Source organism: Lepidochelys kempii, chromosome 1 (genome assembly GCF_965140285.1).
Source record: "Lepidochelys kempii isolate rLepKem1 chromosome 1, rLepKem1.hap1, whole genome shotgun sequence".
Classification (NCBI taxonomy): Eukaryota; Metazoa; Chordata; order Testudines; family Cheloniidae; genus Lepidochelys; species Lepidochelys kempii.
Genome location: NC_136380.1, coordinates 272,120,337 through 272,138,402, shown reverse-complemented (window position 1 = coordinate 272,138,402; position 18,066 = coordinate 272,120,337).

The following is an 18,066-nucleotide window of genomic DNA, read 5'->3' as shown; positions in this document are numbered from 1 at the left end:
TCCACTAAAGTGAGTGCAAGTTCCACGTGACATGGATGGAAAACTGGGTCCTAAAATTACATCCTAGTTTCTGTATGCTATAAATGTGTGCAGGAGAGTGCAGGAAAATTTCTTGCTATGCCCATTAGTGGATTTCTATGGTGAAAAGTCCATGATATTATTTAGAGAATAGATATTAATCATGCATATGACAAAGCCTTTCAAGGTCATAACATGGCATTGCTTGGGTTACATGTATATTTTAATCTGGTTATGTTTCTGTCCCAGATTTTTAAAAATATGTTCTTTAATCTGCAAATACATATTACCAACCAGGGTAAATGTGCATGGAGTTATTGGTTCGATGGATAAAATTTTAAAAAATAAAATCCAAAATCATTATTATTTTTAATTTTAGGAGCCTTACAGAAAATGTGAACTATTTTAAAATGTTTTGGCTAAATACTTTTAAATCAGGCAGTGGTCTTGTTATGTCCCTGCCTCTGTTATTGCTGTCTTGCTTGAATAGGCCAGAAGTCAAAGGTTAATCTCTGCTCTGACATTCCTTCTTAAAGAAGTTCCACTGTCTTCTTCCCACCCACATGTAATGTATGTATTTAATAAGAGTGAACCACCCTCCCAAGCACCTGAGTGTGTGCACATCAGTATTACTGGGGCAGATTTGGTTGTTCTCTAAACAGACAAGACAAAGATGGCTCTCAACGCTGTGACTGCCACAGAAAGAGTCTATCGGTATAGCATGAATATGATTATGGAAGAGGAAGTGACTGTAATGTGATAAGTAGCTGGCAAGGAACCTCTGATAGCTCATTGTGAGTTGAAGTTAAGTGGTGAAGACTGATAGGCCTTTAAGTGCTTCAGCAGCTATGTGGATTATTTTATTGTTTGAAAGATCAATTCAAATGAGATTTTCTAGTTTTAAAAATGCCTCTTTCTTCAGGAAAGATATGCTGTTTGTGTTAAGCATTCACTGTTTCAGAGATTTGGATAAATCTTTAGGTACTGCAGTGAGCATATTCTTTGCCAGTTTCAGGCTTTCCAGTTCAATAATGCCTATGGACCTGATGGAATGCTGCATTATGAAATCCATTGCCTGACAAAAGAGTGCAGAGGGCAGAATGCAACCCTGCTTAACACCAGATATTGATTTAAAAGGCTCTGACATCCGGCTCCCCAGATGAACATAGGCAGTGGTTCCATTATGCAGCTCTCTAATCAAGTCCAGCACAGTGGTAGGGACGCCTACTCCTTTAAGGCCTTCCATAACACGACACGTTCTACTGAATCAAATGCAGCCTTAAGATCAACATACACTACGTGCAGGGGCTTCCTGAACTCACGATGTATCTCCTGACTGTTAGGATATAGATATTCAGGCCTGGCTGTAAAGGCCTATACTCTAAGAATGTAGGTGTATTCTTATCACTTAGCTAGTTATAGAGGTATAAAAGAAAGAATCAAAATCACTGTCTGCCGATGTAAGGTCCTTCTCTTACTATGACAGTCTGAGGCCCTGTGCTTAGGCTAAGATCTTTGGCTAAGCAGCAGAGGCCGCCATAAGCTGGGAGGCGAACGGTCACATCCTCACATTCCAAACTAGGCACATTGAAATAAGGTGCTATTGGGCTGTTAGGAATACAGTCCTGTCCTGATAATGCCTATCACCTCCGGAGAAAGGGAAGTGCCTAGAAAAAGTAAAAGGAAACTTAGTTTGATAGCATCCTGTCTGGCAAGAACTCACTTATCAATAGCTGGGATGTGAAATCCTCATTTCTTTGTTGTTCTATCACTGTAGTCCCCATTTCTCTATTGTTTGTCTGTATAATCTCTTGTCTGGTTCTGTGATTGTTTCTGTCTGCAGTAGAATTAATTTTGCTGGGTGTAAACTAATTAAGGTGGTGGGATATAATTGGTTAAATAGTCATGTTACAATATGTTAGGATTGGTTAGTTAAATTTCAGTAAAATGATTGGTTAAGGTATAGCTAAGCAGAACTCAAGTTTTACTATATAGGCTGCAGTCACTCAGGAAGAGTGTGTTTCGTGGGTGGGTGGGGGGTTGGGGAAATGGGAACAGGGAATGGGGGTGGGGAAATTGGAATCATGTCCTGCTAAGGGCAGGAATGGGAACAGGGCCACAGGTAAGGCTCTGTGGTGTCAAAGCTGGGAAGGGGGACACTAAGGAAGGAAACTGGAATCATGCTTGCTGGAAGTTCACCTCAATAAACATTGAATTGTTTGCACCTTTGGACTTTGGGTATTTTTGCTCTCTGTACATGCGAGAAGGACCAGGGAAGTAAGTGGGTGAAGGAATAAGCCCCCTAATACTGACAACAAGTGGAGGGCCAAAATGGCATCTAATGTAGACCTGTTCCTTGTAAAGCCTGACTGTTGGGGACAACGCTTCTGATGTAGCAAAGCTCCAAGCGTGCCAGAAAAATATGTTCAAACACCTTCCCTGGAATGGAGAGCAAGGTGATCAGCCTGTAGCTCTTAGCTGTTGGCTGGACAAAGCTGGAGGCTTTTCACACAAAATGTCAACATTGTATATTGGGCATAAAGTGGAATGACTTCATCTGTAATGCAGATGTTTATGGTCACTCGGATCTACAGACTACTGGGGCCATTGTCCACAGGCGGCGCCTTACACTTTTTGGACATGTTGTAAGGATGTCACAAGATGTTCCAGCGAACGCCATTCTCTGGGTGGCTTATAATATCCAGGATAAAATTCCACCAACCTATTACATGGGTTCATCAAGTCTGTTCCGATGTTGGACTCTCAGGCCATCAAGCCTTTGCAGTTGCTCAGGAACCTACCAAATGGCAAACGATTGCTACAGCTGACTGTCTGGCTAAGCGCTGAAGAAGAAGAAGAGAAGAAGTTTAATCACGTTACAAAAAGCCTTCTTCTTAATGCCTGTATTAGTAATCTGATTGTGGCTGAAATCAAGCTTTTCCAGCTGCAATAGTTCACTGAAGGCATCATGGGAATCACTGATATTTTATTGGCTTCCAAATATCATTCCTTAAGGGTGTGATGAGATTTGCAGAAACACTGTTCATTTGATTGAAGCTCATCTCGATTATGCACAAAGGTTTTGAAGCATGTAATGCCCTGGGAATGGATTTGTTGATTAGTCTGTTACTATATAGGATAAGTACCTTCAAGTTCTTGCATCTAGCCAAAGTTTGCTCTGACATTTGGCTGATCCTGCTGTTGTTTACCCTGAGGTTTACAAGGATAATTGGCAGATCGGTAGTGATGCTGAAAAGATTATTCTAATCACTGTAAAGACCTGTGAGCTTTTCTGCATACTTTCAAAGAGGCTCCTTCTATTACTCCGTGATTGAGCTTGTTGTTATTCAGGACCAAGAATTCCTGTGACAAATAGTCACTCAGTTAGTCCAACTAGATAAAATCTGCCATGTTATTTATCAGCGGTAAATATATGGCATTAAAGGAGAGTCCATATAGGATTTTAGAGAATCGTTTGTCTGAGCACGGGACCACTCTGAAAAAAGTAATACAGCCAAATGAGAGAGAATGTCAAAAGTTGTAGTGAAGAAAGTCTTTAAAAAAAAATTGTAAACCTCTCATTCACATTGGCAAGTAGCTGCTTATGTTGGCTTGAATTGTTTCTGTTGGTTAAAGTAACTGCTTGTCATTAGGACTACGGAGGTCACAATCTAACCCTCATTTGTTATATTCTAATGTTATTTTAGATTTAATATACAAATTATTTTCAAAAGCAAATGTTTTACTTTTTACACAATCTCTCTTCTATGTAGTTCATAATTTTTTTTTATTTTTAAGTTTCTTCTCTCTGTGTGGTTTCAGAGTAGCAGCCGTGTTAGTCTGTATCTGCAAAAAGAAAAGGAGTACTTGTGGCACCTTAGCGACTAACAAATTTATTTGAGCATAAGCTTTCAAATAAATTTGTTAGTCTCTAAGGGGGCCACAAGTACTCCTTTTCTTTTCTCTCTGTGTGTATCTATATACTATATGCTGATACCTATCAATGTAGTATTTGAGCATCTGTACATCACAAAGGAAAAATCATCATTACATCCTTTTGTGTATGTTGAAAAAAACATTATTCATTATTTGTTTTTGGTAACTACATGAGGGTAATACATAATTACATAGGAATTCTGTTATAAGATGGTATTAATTGATGTTCACTTGTTATCGAGTACCCAGTATTTGCTCATAAATTTCTATTGTACTGAAGTAATAGGTATCCTTACATAATATACCAAAATTATTAACTGTTTATTTAAGGGATGTACTAGATGTATCTGACTGCTTTATCTGCTGTATGCTGTTTCAGAACTGCTGTTTTCTCCTGCAAACTGGTGTCTTCCCTTGCATAGTGAGCACATTCCAGGAGGCACTAATGATCTTCAAAAAATAGGTTAATAATTGGTTGGTCTGCTCTGTCTTCTTCTTCTCAGCATGACTTCTTTTCTTTATATCAGTTCAGTTCACTCAACCACTTTGCTAGCTCACTGCTGGGTTCTGAGTTTGCACTCTTTTCCTTATCTTTTGTAATGGTTCCTGAAATATTTTTCCTTTTCTTTCCCAATTTTTTCCCTTGTCTTCCCTTTGCTTTGAGATAGGGTTGGTAGTGATCGTCTTCCAGAAATTTTCTTATGGACTAGAAGTCTCATTCTGTGGCACTGGAAAATATGCATTCTTGTCTGTTTTCTGAGTCACACTGCTGTCACCTGGAAATTTCTCTTTGATAATAGTGGTATTGGGAGATAAAAAACATTCAAGGGCAGCTGGATGTTGTTTCTCAAATTCCCATCAAAAGTACTTTCATTCCTCTCTGTCGAGATGTTCAGCAATGTGGTGAAAGGTGTAATAACAAATATAGATGTTCCTGCTACAATGTATGTGCTGCAGCATTGTTTTCTTCTGTCCATGGTAGACGGTTACAAACACCTCAGGAATGGAGGTTGTTGGTAATTCTGAAATGTTCGTAACTCTGAACAAAACATTATGGCTGTTCTTTCAAAACTTTACAACTGAACATTGACTTAGGGTATGTCTACACTACGGAATAAGGTCGAATTTATAGAAGTCGGTTTTATATATTCGAGTGTGTGTCCCCCCACAGAAAATGCTCTAAGTTCATTAAGTGCATTAACTCGGCGGAGTGCTTCCACAGTTCCGAGGCTAGAGTCGAATTCCAGAGCATTGCACTGTGGGTAGCTATCCCACAGTTCCCACAGTCTCCGCTGCCCATTGGAATTCTGGGTTGAGATCCCAATGCCTGATGGGGCTAAAACATTGTCGCGGGTGGTTCTGGGTACATATTGTCAGGCCCCCATTCCCTCCCTCCCTCCGTGAAAGCAAGGACAGACAATCGTTTCACGCCTTTTTTCCTGAGTTACCTGTGTAGACGCCATACCACGGCAAGCATGGAGCCCGCTCAGGTAACCGTCACCGTATGTCTCCTGGGTGCTGGCAGATGCGGTACGGCACTGCTACACAGTAGCAGCAACCCATTGCCTTCTGGCAGCAGGACGGTGCAGTACGACTGGTAGCCGTCGTCGTTGTCGTCGTGTTTGAGGTGCTCCTGGCCACGTCGGCTGGGAGCACCTGGGCAGACATGGGCGCAGGGACTAAATTTGGAGTGACTTGACCAGGTCATTCTCTTTAGTCCTGCAGTCAGTCCTATTGAACCGTCTTATGGTGAGCAGGCAGGCGATACGGATTGCTAGCAGTCGTACTGTACCATCTTCTGCCAGGCAGGCAAGAGATGAGGATGGCTAGCAGTCGTATTGTACCATCTTCTGCCGGGCAGGCAAGAGATGAGGATGGCTAGCAGTCGTACTGTACCATCTTCTGCCGAGCAGCCATGAGATGTGGATGGCATGCAGTCCTTCTGCACCGTCTGCTGCCAGCCAAAGATGTAAAAGATAGATGGAGTGGATCAAAACAAGAAATAGACCAGATTTGTTTTGTACTCATTTGCTTCCCCCCATCCCCTGTCTAGGGGACTCATTCCTCTAGGTCACACTGTAGTCACTCACAGAGAAGGTGCAGCGAGGTAAATCTAGCCATGTATCAATCAGAGGCCAGGCTAACCTCCTTGTTCCAATAAGAAAAATAACTCAGGTGCACTATTTCTTATTGGAACCTTCCGTGAAGTCCTGCCTGAAATACTCCTTGATGTAAAGTCACCCCCTTTGTTGATTTTAACTCCCTGAAGCAAACCCTGTAAGCCGTGTCCTCAGTCGCCACTCCCTGCGTCAGAGCAATGGCAAAAAATCGTGCATCTGAGTTGAGAGTGCTGTCCAGAGCAGTCACAATGGAGCACTCTGACGGGGCTAAAGCATTGTCGTGGGTGGTTCTGGGTACATATCGTCAGGCCCCCGTTCCCTCCCTCCCTCCGTGAAAGCAAGGGCAGACAATCGTTTCGCGCCTTTTTTCCTGAGTTATCTGTGCAGACACCATACCAAGGCAAGCATGAAGGCCGCTCAGCTCACTTTGGCAATTAGGAGCACATTAAACACCACACGCATTATCCAGCGGTATATGCAGCACCAGAACCTGGCACAGCGATACCGGGCGAGGAGGCGACGTCAGCGCGGTCACGTGAGTGATCAGGACATGGACACAGATTTCTCTGAAAGCATGGGCCCTGCCAATGCATGCATCATGGTGCTAATGGAGCAGGTTCATGCTGTGGAACGCCGATTCTGGGCTCGGGAAACAAGCACAGACTGGTGGGACCGCATAGTGTTGCGGGTCTGGGACAATTCCCAGTGGCTGCGAAACTTTCACATGCGTAAGGGCACTTTCATGGAACTTTGTGACTTGCTTGTCCCTGCCCTGAAGCGCAGGAATACCAAGATGAGAGCAGCCCTCACAGTTGAGAAGCGAGTGGCGATAGCCCTGTGGAAGCTTGCAACGCCAGACAGCTACCGGTCAGTTGGGAATGAATTTGGAGTGGGCAAATCTACTGTGGGGGCTGCTGTGATGCAAGTAGCCCACGCAATCAAAGATCTGCTGATATCAAGGGTAGTGACCCTGGGAAATGTGCAGGTCATAGTGGATGGCTTCGCTGCAATGGGATTCCCTAGCTGTGGTGGGGCCATAGACGGAACCCATATCCCTATCTTGGCACCGGAGCATCAAGCCGCCGAGTACATAAACCGCAAGGGGTACTTTTCGATAGTGCTGCAAGCTCTGGTGGATCACAAGGGACGTTTCACCAACATCAACGTGGGATGGCCGGGAAAGGTTCATGACGCTCGCATCTTCAGGAACTCTGGTCTGTTTCAAAAGCTGCAGGAAGGGACTTTATTCCCAGACCAGAAAATAACTGTTGGGGATGTTGAAATGCCTATATGTATCCTTGGGGACCCAGGCTACCCCTTAACGCCATGGCTCATGAAGCCGTACACAGGCAGCCTGGACAGTAGTCAGGAGCTGTTCAACTACAGGCTGAGCAAGTGCAGAATGGTGGTAGACTGTGCATTTGGACGTTTAAAGGCGCGCTGGCGCAGTTTACTGACTCACTTAGACCTCAGCAAAACCAATATTCCCACTGTTATTACTGCTTGCTGTGTGCTCCACAATATCTGTGAGAGTAAGGGGAGATGTTTATGGCGGGGTGGGAGATTGAGGCAAATCACCTGGCTGCTGGTTATGTGCAGGCAGACACCAGGGCGGTTAGAAGAGCATAGGAGGGCACGGTACACATCAGAGAAGCTTTGAAAACCAGTTTCATGACTGGCCAGGCTATGGTGTGAAAATTCTGTTTGTTTCTCCATGATGAAACCCCCCACCCCTTGGTTCACTCTACTTCCCGGTAAGCTAACCACCCTCCCGTCCTCTCTTCGATCACCGCTTGCAGAGGCAATAAAGTCATTGTTGCTTCACATTCACGCATTCTTTATTCATTCATCACACAAATAGGGGGATGACTACCAAGGTAGCCCAGGAGGGGTGGTGGAGGAGGGAAGGAAAATGCCACACAGCACTTTAAAAGTTTACAACTTTAAAATTTATTGAATGCCAGCCTTCTTTTTTTGGGGCAATCCTCTGTGGCGGAGTGGCTGGTTGGCCAGTGGCCCCCGCACCGCGTTTTTGGGCGTCTGGGTGTGGAGGCTATGGAACTTGGGGAGGAGGGTGGTTGGTTACACAGGGGCTGTAGTGGCAGTCTGTGCTCCAGCTGCCTTTGCTGCAGCTCAGCCATACACTGGAGCATACTGGTTTGGTCCTCCAGCAGCCTCAGCATTGAATCCTGCCTCCTCTCATCACGCTGCCGCCACATTTGAGCTTCAGCCCTGTCTTCAGCCCGCCACTTACTCTCTTCAGCCTGCCCCTTACTCTCTTCAGCCGCCACCTCTCCTCCCGATCATTTTGTGCTTTCCTGCACTCTGACATTATTTGCCTCCACGCATTCATCTGTGTTCTGTCAGTGTGGGAGGACAGCATGAGCTCGGAGAACATTTCATCTCGAGTGCGTTTTTTTTTCTTTCTAATCTTCACTAGCCTCTGGGAAGGAGAAGATCCTGTGATCATTGAAACACATGCAGCTGGTGGAGAAAAAAAAGGGACAGCGGTATTTAAAAAGACACATTTTATAAAACAGTGGCTACACTCTTTCAGGGTACACCTTGCTGTTAACATTACATATATAGCACATGTGCTTTCGTTACAAGGTCGCATTTTGCCTCCCCCCACTGCGTGGCTACCCCCTCAACCCTCCCCCTTCCCCATGGCTAACAGCGGGGAACATTTCTGTTTAGCCACAGGCAAACAGCCCAGCAGGAACGGGCTCCTTTGAGTGTCCCCTGAAGAAAAGCACTCTATTTCAACCAGGTGACCATGAATTATATCTCACTCTCCTGAGGATAACACAGAGAGATAAAGAATGGATGTTGTTTGAATGCCAGCAAACATACACTGCAATGCTTTGTTCTACAATGATTCCCGAGTACGTGTTACTGGTCTGGAGTGGTAAAGTGTCCTGCCATGAAGGACGCAATAAGGCTGCCCTCCCCAGAAACCTTTTGCAAAGGCTTTGGGAGTACATCCAGGAGAGCTGTGAATTCCAGGGCAAAGTAATCCTTTCACATGCTTGCTTTTAAACCATGTATAGTATTTTAAAAGGTACACTCACCGGAGGTCCCTTCTCCACCTGCCGGGTCCAGGAAGCAGACTTGGGTGGGTTCAGGGGGTACTGGCTCCAGGTCCAGGGTGAGAAACAGTTCTTGGCTGTCGGGAAAACCGGTTTCTCCGCTTGCTTGCTATGAGCTATCTACAACCTCCTCCTCATCATCATCTTCTTCTTCGTCCCCAAAACCTGCTTCCGTGTTGCCTCCATCTCCATTGAAGGAGTCAAACAACACGGCTGGGGTAGTGGTGGCTGAACCCCCTAAAATGGCATGCAGCTCATCATAGAAGCGGCATGTTTGGGGCTCTGACCCGGAGCGGCCGTTCGCCTCTCTGGTTTTCTGGTAGGCTTGCCTCAGCTCCTTAAGTTTCACGCGGCACTGCTTCGGGTCCCTGTTATGACCTCTGTCCTTCATGCCCTGGGAGATTTTGACACAGGTTTTGGCATTTCGAAAACTGGAACGGAGTTCTGATAGCACAGATTCCTCTCCCCATACAGTGATCAGATCCCGTACCTCCCGTTCGGTCCATGCTGGAGCTCTTTTGTGATTCTGGGACTCCATCATGGTCACCTCTGCTGATGAGCTCTGCATGGTCACCTGCAGCTTGCCACGCTGGCCAAACAGGAAATGAGATTCAAAAGTTCATGGTTCTTTTCCTGTCTATCTGGCCAGTGCATCTGAGTTGAGAGTGCTGTCCAGAGCGGTCACAATGGAGCACTCTGGGATAGCTCCCGGAGGCCAATACCATCGAATTGTGTCCACAGTACCCCAAATTCGAGCCGGCAAGGCCGATTTAAGCACTAATCCACTTGTCGGGGTGGAGTAAGGAAATCGATTTTAAGAGCCCTTTAAGTCAAAATAAAGGGCTTCATCGTGTGGACAGGTGCAGATTTACATCGATTTAACGCTGCTAAATTCGACCTAAAGTCCTAGTGTAGACCAGGGCTTAATACAGTTTTGAAAATTTAGTATGCAGAAGAAAAATGTTGCTTGTAACCATTTTAATTTAAAGGAAACAAGCAGAGAAACAGTTTCCTTACCTTGTCAAATCCTCTAATAGTTTACATTTAACACAGTAATGTACGGTATTTTTGTTGTTGTTGTCTCTGTTGCTGCCTGATTGTGTACTTCTGGTTCCAAATGAGATGTGTGGTTGACTGGTCAGTTCATAACTCTAGTGTTCATAACTCTGAGGGTTCTACTGTATTTTGTGTCCCAGGTAAAACCAGTGTTTTTCAAAGGGGATATTATTCTCTTACATTTCTTATTTAGAGGATCCTTGAGATTAAATGGGGCACACTTACTTTTTCTATCATCTCTTCTTTACTTGCTGTGGTGCTGGCTGTTAAGGAAGAGAAATGAATTTTTCTAGAATAAAGACATGAATAAACCATACAACCTTTTAACATGAAAACATACAGGCCAGATCCTCGGTGTAAATCAAAGTCAATAGTGCTATGCTGATTCACACCAGCTGAGCATCTGGCCCATCTGGTCACTGAGTATGTAAGTGTTTCCTTAATAATTGATGGTATTAGATTTTTAAAGAATTAAATATATTTACTTTCCAGTATGGGTTCAAAATAGCCCTCTTCAAACAACTGAAAAGTTTATTTAATCAAACAACGGTATTTCAGTATCACTCTTGATACAAGTCCCATGAGACATACTATAGATATTTACAAAGCTAGAACAAAGGCATACATTTCAATCCTAGTGTAGAATTAAGAATAGATTCTCAAAGCAAAATAATCTATGTCCACATCTGTCAGAATACTAGTGCCTTAAATACTCAAGCTTCTTTTACTGATTCATGATGATAAATGGGAACCATAGAACTATGAGAGCTAATTGTTTATGTAGATGAACTTACAATTAAGAGGCTCATTTTTTTGGTATAGTAACCTGTGACCATTGTATTCTTATCTATGTATCCACCCATCTAACCAAAAGTCATATGTGGCCCCCATTAGTGTTATATCTGAGCACAATACAATGCTAAAACCTCACAAAACCCCTGTGATATATGGAAGTACTCTTGTCTCATTTTTACAGATAGGAAATCTAGGCTAACTGAAGACATTTTTAATGAACTCACTATCTTGTTGAACACCAATTAAGATGCAAGGGACTAATGTAGCTAATGGTCCATTTACTCATCTTCACAGGGTCTAAGAAAGTTTACATTTTTGCTAGAATATGGTATTTTAAAAATACAATTTGAATATTTAATAATGTTGTTTTGTAGGATAATTTTGCAATCTTATTTTAGTTTTATTCTTATTTTTCTGTTGAGGGTAATATCTTCATGTGACTTTTGTTTTTACATGAATCTCAGTCTAACCCTCGTTAGCCGCTGCTTTACACTGTCCTTTGCCACATATCCTTGGAATAAAGATGGGCAAGAACAAACTTTGATGTCTTGTCACTTGAGTCACCCTTTTCTGAATCGAATATTTACTTGGAATTTTCACAGGTAAATAGAGAGTAGGAACAATTTTAATAGTTTAGGGAATCAGAGGTTAGAGAAATGTAACAAAGGGGCTTCACTGGTGATACTAGTTTGATAAGGAATCTATTTGACATAAATGGCCAAATTGCTATGCAGAAACTCAGGAAAGAGTTTCCCATGTCACAATTGTTTGATAATTCTCAAAGAGGAATCTGTGAACCGGTTCAGATAAAACAAGTCAAACTGAATCTTCATCCTAAATTTGAATAAGAGCTTTCTGGCCATTCAGAAAACTTCAGTTAAGTTTTCATTTCTATTTTCATTTCATTTCATTTTGTTTGGTTTCAGAGTAACAGCCGTGTTAGTCTGTATTCACAAAAAGAAAAGGAGTACTTGTGGCACCTTAGAGACTAACCAATTTATTTGAGCATAAGCTTTCGTGAGCTACAGCTCACTTCATCGGATGCATACTGTGGAAAATACAGAAGATGTTTTTATACACACAGACCATGAAAAAATGGGTGTTTATCACTACAGAAGGTTTTCTCTCCCCCCACCCCACTCTCCTGCTGGTAATAGCTTATCTAAAGTGATCACTCTCCTTACAATGTGTATGATAATCAAGCTGGGCCATTTCCAGCACAAATCCAGGTTTTCTCCCTCCCCCCCCCAACCCCACTCTCCTGTTGGTAATAGCTTATCTAAAGTGATCACTCTCCTTACAATGTGTATGATAATCAAGGTGGGCCATTTACAGCACAAATCCAGAGTTTAACAAGAACGTCTGAGGAACAGTGGGGGGGGAGGGAAGGAATAAACAAGGGGAAATAGGTTACTTTTTATAATGAATCAACCATTCCCAGTCTCTATTCAAGCCTAAGTTAATTGTATCCAATTTTGCAAATTAATTCCAATTCAGCAGTCTCTCGTTGGAGTCTGTTTTCGAAGTTTTTTTGTTGAAGGATAGTCACTTTGAGATCAGAAATCAAGCCCGTTATAGTTTTTTGTAAGCACAGTCTCAATGGGCTCTCCTCTGACATCTAGTAACATGCTGAGAAAAAAAATTTCAGGAGCAGACAGTATTTGCATAGACACCTACTCTGCATAGGTGCGCAGCCTAATGGAGCTGCTTTGCCAAAGTGATCAATTCTGGGTAGTTTTGGGTTACAAATCTGTCTAGTATTTGAATGCAGGGATAATGAAATGTTGTTATCCTTATTGTACGAGTAAAGGGCAGAGGAACTGTGCTTAGCATGCCCTGATTGAGAGGGTCACCCTAAAATGAACCTTATTTGCTAAGCATGGAGTAGGGATGCCAAATCCCAATGAAGATGAGGGGAGCAAAGCAAGTCAAGTCAAAAGTGTGTGCTTCTGCCCAAAGAGTCCTAGATGCTATTTGACCTGTCCCTCTCAAGCATTTAATGACAAGAGCTGATTCGGAGTCCTTGTTTCCAGTGGGTGATTCCTAGAGCTGTCCTCACTGCTGAGCAAGTCCAGAGGTTAAGCCTTAGACCAGGGGTGGGCAAACTTTTTGGCCCAAGGGCCACATCTGAGTGGGGAAATTGCATGCAGGGCCACGAACGTAGGGCTGGGGCACAGAGTTGGGGTGCGGGAGTGGTTCTGGGGTGGCAGCGGTGCACACCGGGGCCAGGGCAGGCTGCCTGCCTGCCGGCCCCAGCCGCGCACCCGGCCCCGGCCCCATGCCGCGCACCCGGCCCCGGCCCCACGCCGCTCCAGGAAGTGGATGGCACCAAGTCCCTGCAGCCCCTGGGGGAGGGAAGAGGGCTGAGCGTGCTGCCCTTGCCTGTGGGTACCTCCCCAGAAGCTCCCATTGGTTGGGAACAGGGAACCATGGCCAATGGAAGCTTCGGGGGAGGTACCCACAGGCAAGAGCAGCGCAATGAGGTCTCTGCCTCCCCCCGCCCGGGGCCATAGGGATGTGGCCACTTCTGGGAGCAGCGCAGGGCCAGTGGCACCATGGGGGTGACAATCCCGCGGGCCGGATCCAAAGCCCTAAGGAGCCAGTTCCAGCCCGCGGGCCACAGTTTGCCCACCCCGTCTTAGACCTTGTGTGGGAATAGTGAAAGGCAGCACAGAAGCTACAGTAGTAATGAGGTTTCCCATACCTGCTGAAATCACTGAGAGTTAGGTTTAAGTGGTAGAACCTCATAACGTGATGGCAGCCGGTTGCAGGGGTCAGAGAGTGGCAGCAGCAGGATGGTGGACAGCAGTGGCAGAGAGACAGCGGCCGCTGTCAGCCGGTTGCAGAGAATCTAGCCGTATCATTTGTTCCCACATGAAGGATAATCAATGGATTCTTTCCCGCTTCCACTACTATCCTCTTCAGCCTCAGGTCCACATCCCATATCTTAGAACCCATCAGACAGCACACCCTTCTGTTCTCTGGATCAGCTCTTGTTACAGGCCTGTCTATTCTTCTCAGTAATGAGTCCCCAATCACGTATACCTGCCTTTTCCTGGCGATGGTGCGATTCTCCAATCTATCCCCTGTTCCATCTGGCTGCAAGTCCTCTCGATTCCTATTGTTCCTTGCAATCCTCTGCAACCCATCCCGTATCTTCCTGGGACTCATATTTGGTGTTGTTATCTCCATTGACTCTTGCCCTCTTCCAATAGGACTATCTCCTCTTCTCTTCTTCCTTGCCCTCTCACCTTCAGTGACTGAGGATGGAGTGGAGGTTAAGGATAATCTAGGCATGGCCCAATATCTAAACAAATACTTTGCCTCAGTCTTTAACGAGTCTAATGAGGAGCTTAGGGATAATGATAGGACGACAAATGGGAATGAGGATATGGAGGTAGATATTACCACATCCAAGGTAAAAACCAAACTCCAACAGGTTAATGGGACTAAATCGGGGGCCCCGGATAATCTTCATCCAAGAATATTAAAGGAACTGGCACATGAAATTGCAAGCCCATTAGCAAGAATTTTTAATGAATCTGTAAACTCAGGGGTTGTACCGTATGACTGGAGAATTGCTAACATAGTTCCTATTTTTAAGAAAGGTAAAAAAAGTGAACCGGGTAACTACAGGCCTGTTAGTTTGACATCTGTAGTATGCAAGGTCTTGGAAAAAATTTTGAAGTAGTTAAGGACATTGACATCAATAGTAATTGAGACATAATACAACATGGCTTTACAAAAGGTAGATCGTGTCAGACCAACCTGATCTCCTCCTTTGAGAAGGTAACAGATTTTTTAGACAAAGGGAATGCAGTGGATCTAATTTACCTCGATTTCAGTAAGGCATTTGATACGGTTCCACATGGAGAATTAGTAGCTAAACTGGAAAAGATGGGGGTCAATACGAAAACTGAAAGGTGGATAAGGAACTGGTTAAAGGGGAGACTACAGCAGGTCACACTGAAAGGTGAACTGTCAGACTGGAAGGAGATTACTAGTGGAGTTCCTCAGGGATCAGTTTTGGGACCAATCTTTTTATTACTGACCTTGGCACAAAAAGTGGAATGTGCTAATAAAGTCTGTGGATGACGCAAAGCTGGGAGGTATTGCCAATATGGAGAAATACTGGGATATCATACAGGAAGATCTGGATGACCTTGTAAACTGGAGTAATAGTAATAGGATGAAATTTAATAGTGAAAAGTGCAAGATCATGCATTTAGGGATTAATAACAAGAATTTATGTTATAAACTGAGGACACATTACTTGGAAGTAACAGAGGAGGAGAAGGACCTTGGAGTATTGGTTGATTACAGGATGACTATGAGCCGCCAATGTGATATTGCCGTGAAAAAAGCTAATGCAGTCTTGGGATGCATCAGGCAAGGTATTTCCAGTAGAGATAAGGAGGTGTTAGTACTGTTATACAAGGCACTGATGAGACCTCATCTGGAATATTGTGTGCAGTTCTGGTCTCCCATGTTTAAGAAGGATGAATTCAAACTGGAACAGGTACAAGGAAGGGCTATTAGGATGATCCGAGGAATGGAAAACCTGTTTTATGAAAGGAGACTCAATGAGCTTGGCTTGTTTAGCCTAACTAAAAGAAGGCTGAGGGGAGATATAATTGCTCTCTATAAATATATCAGAGGGGTAAATACCATGGAGGGAGAGGAATTATTTAAGCTCACTACTAATGTGGACACAAGAAGAAATGGATATAAACTGGCCATCTGGAAGTTTAGACTTGAAATTAGATGAAGGTTTCTAACCATCAGAGGGGTGAAGTTCTGGAACTGCCTTCCAAGGAAAGCAGTGGGGGCAAAAGACCTGTCTGGCTTCAAAACAAAGCTTGATAAGTTGATGGAGGAGATGATATGATGGGATAGCCTAATTTTGGCAATTAATTGATCTTTGACTACTAGCAGTAGATGTGCCCAATGGCCTGCGATGGGATGTTAGATGGGGTGGGATCTGAGTTACTACAGAGAATTCTTTCCTGGGTGTCTGGCTCGTGGTCTTACCCACATGCTCAGGGCTTAGCTGATTGCCATATTTGGGGTCGGGAAGGAATTTTCCTCCAGGGCAAACTGGCAGAGGCCCTCGGGGGGTTTTGCCTTCCTCTGCAGCGTAGGACATGTGTCACTTGCTGGAGGATTCTCTGCACCTTGAAGTCTTTAAACCATGATTTGAGGACTTCAATAGCTCAGACATAAGTTAGGGGTTTGTTACAGGAGTTGGTGGGTGAGACTCCGTGGCCTGCGTTGTGCAGGAGGTCAGACTAGACGATCATAATGGTCCCTTCTGACCTTAAAGTCTATGATTCTATGAACTTATACAATGGACCTACTGTCATTTTGAGATGTTCAAGTTTATGAACTTTTCAATTTCATGAACACCTCATTCCACAGTTAATTCATAAAATAGGGATCCCTATTTTGCTTGCATGTTAGTTACATATTTCTTGTAGAAAAAGGCTATTTGATGCAGAGGATCAGCATAAGATCTTCCACAGCAATTAAACACTGTGCTGGGATTCTACAAGGGGAAGCAGTTGCCAGAAAGGTTATGTCAAGCTTGTTCTCTACCCCCAGTACACTATGGGGCATTCCTGTAGAAGTTCAGAGCCTCTGCACTGCTATTTGGGTTCCCCCATTATCCCATGGTAGGAGACTCAGAAGGCATGCACCCATTGGTTCTCCACCCAGGCCTCAGTCAAAATCCCCTCTCATAGTGGGAGATAAGGGAATGAAAGTATGTGTAAGAAAATGCTGCCAATGTCAGCATTGTTTTACACCAAGAATATTCCTGAGGGTTTGGAGAAGGTGACAAAAAGTATGGTTCTGCACTGGACCTTCACTTTCCCTGCCCAGCCATGCCGCCCTTCTAACTGTGGGAACACAATGTCTAACCAGGGCTTCTGCAGGGCAGGGAGGAATGATGCCATAATGGCTCAGCACCCCCTTCTCTTCCCTCCCTCCCCCTACCACACACACTGGAAAAGTGTATGCCAACACTCTTATCCTGGAAGTCAAAGAGAGCTTTGCTCAGGCTCCCATTAGAAGGATTTTTTTTTTCATCCCCACTGCAGGAATGAATGTAGAGGATGATCTGGCCCAAGTATGTATCGCAAAGCGTGTCTTCACCGAAGATATGAAAACCAGCCATACCTTTTAAAATAACTAAACAAAAAGCAGAGTTCACTTACACTAATGATGAAGAAGTAGACAGGCATTTTATTATGTCTGGAGGACTTTGGGTTGCCTTTTATGTGCAATTTTATGTCAGGGAGTTTCCCACTGATATTCAACAGAATCTGGATGTTTACATTAAGAGGGGGAGGATGGTGTTGTGGCTAAAGCACAAGAGTAGGAGTCAGATGGTCTGCATTCTGTTCCCAGCTCTGACAGGGGCTGTCTGTGTGACCTTGTACTAATTGCCCAAGCTGCAGTCCTGCAGCTGGATCCACACAAGTGGATTCTGATGCCTCCACGGTCACATTCATATCAATGGAACTGCACAGGTGCAAGAGTCACTAGCGTTCCAGCTGGAGCCAACTGCAGGATCAAAACCCATGTCAGTTGGTGACTTGGTTTCCCTGTCTGTAAAACTGAGATAAGATAACAACACTTGCCTAATTCACAGGGTGTGTGGAGAATTAATTAATATTGATAAAACTGTTTTGAGATACTGGAATGGAAGGTGTTATTGAAGTGCAAAGTATTATGATTATTATCTGTAGGTATGTTGCAATTTCATAACTATCTTTGGACAAATTGTCATTGCCATGTCTCTGCAAAAACAAAGATTTTGACTCATTGATTGAATGAAATAATTGATAAATAATTATATGTTCTGCTTAAATTGTTTTGATTTCAGTCAGTTGAATGCTTAAAATACAAAGGATTGCCTCTAGGGTTTATATTATTATTATTTTGCTGTGTATTACTTTTATAGTGATTCCTACACTGGCTGCTGCTATTTACACATTATGTTATAAGTTTCAGCATGTTCCTCAGCTTTGACTCCATTATATACTTTAGGC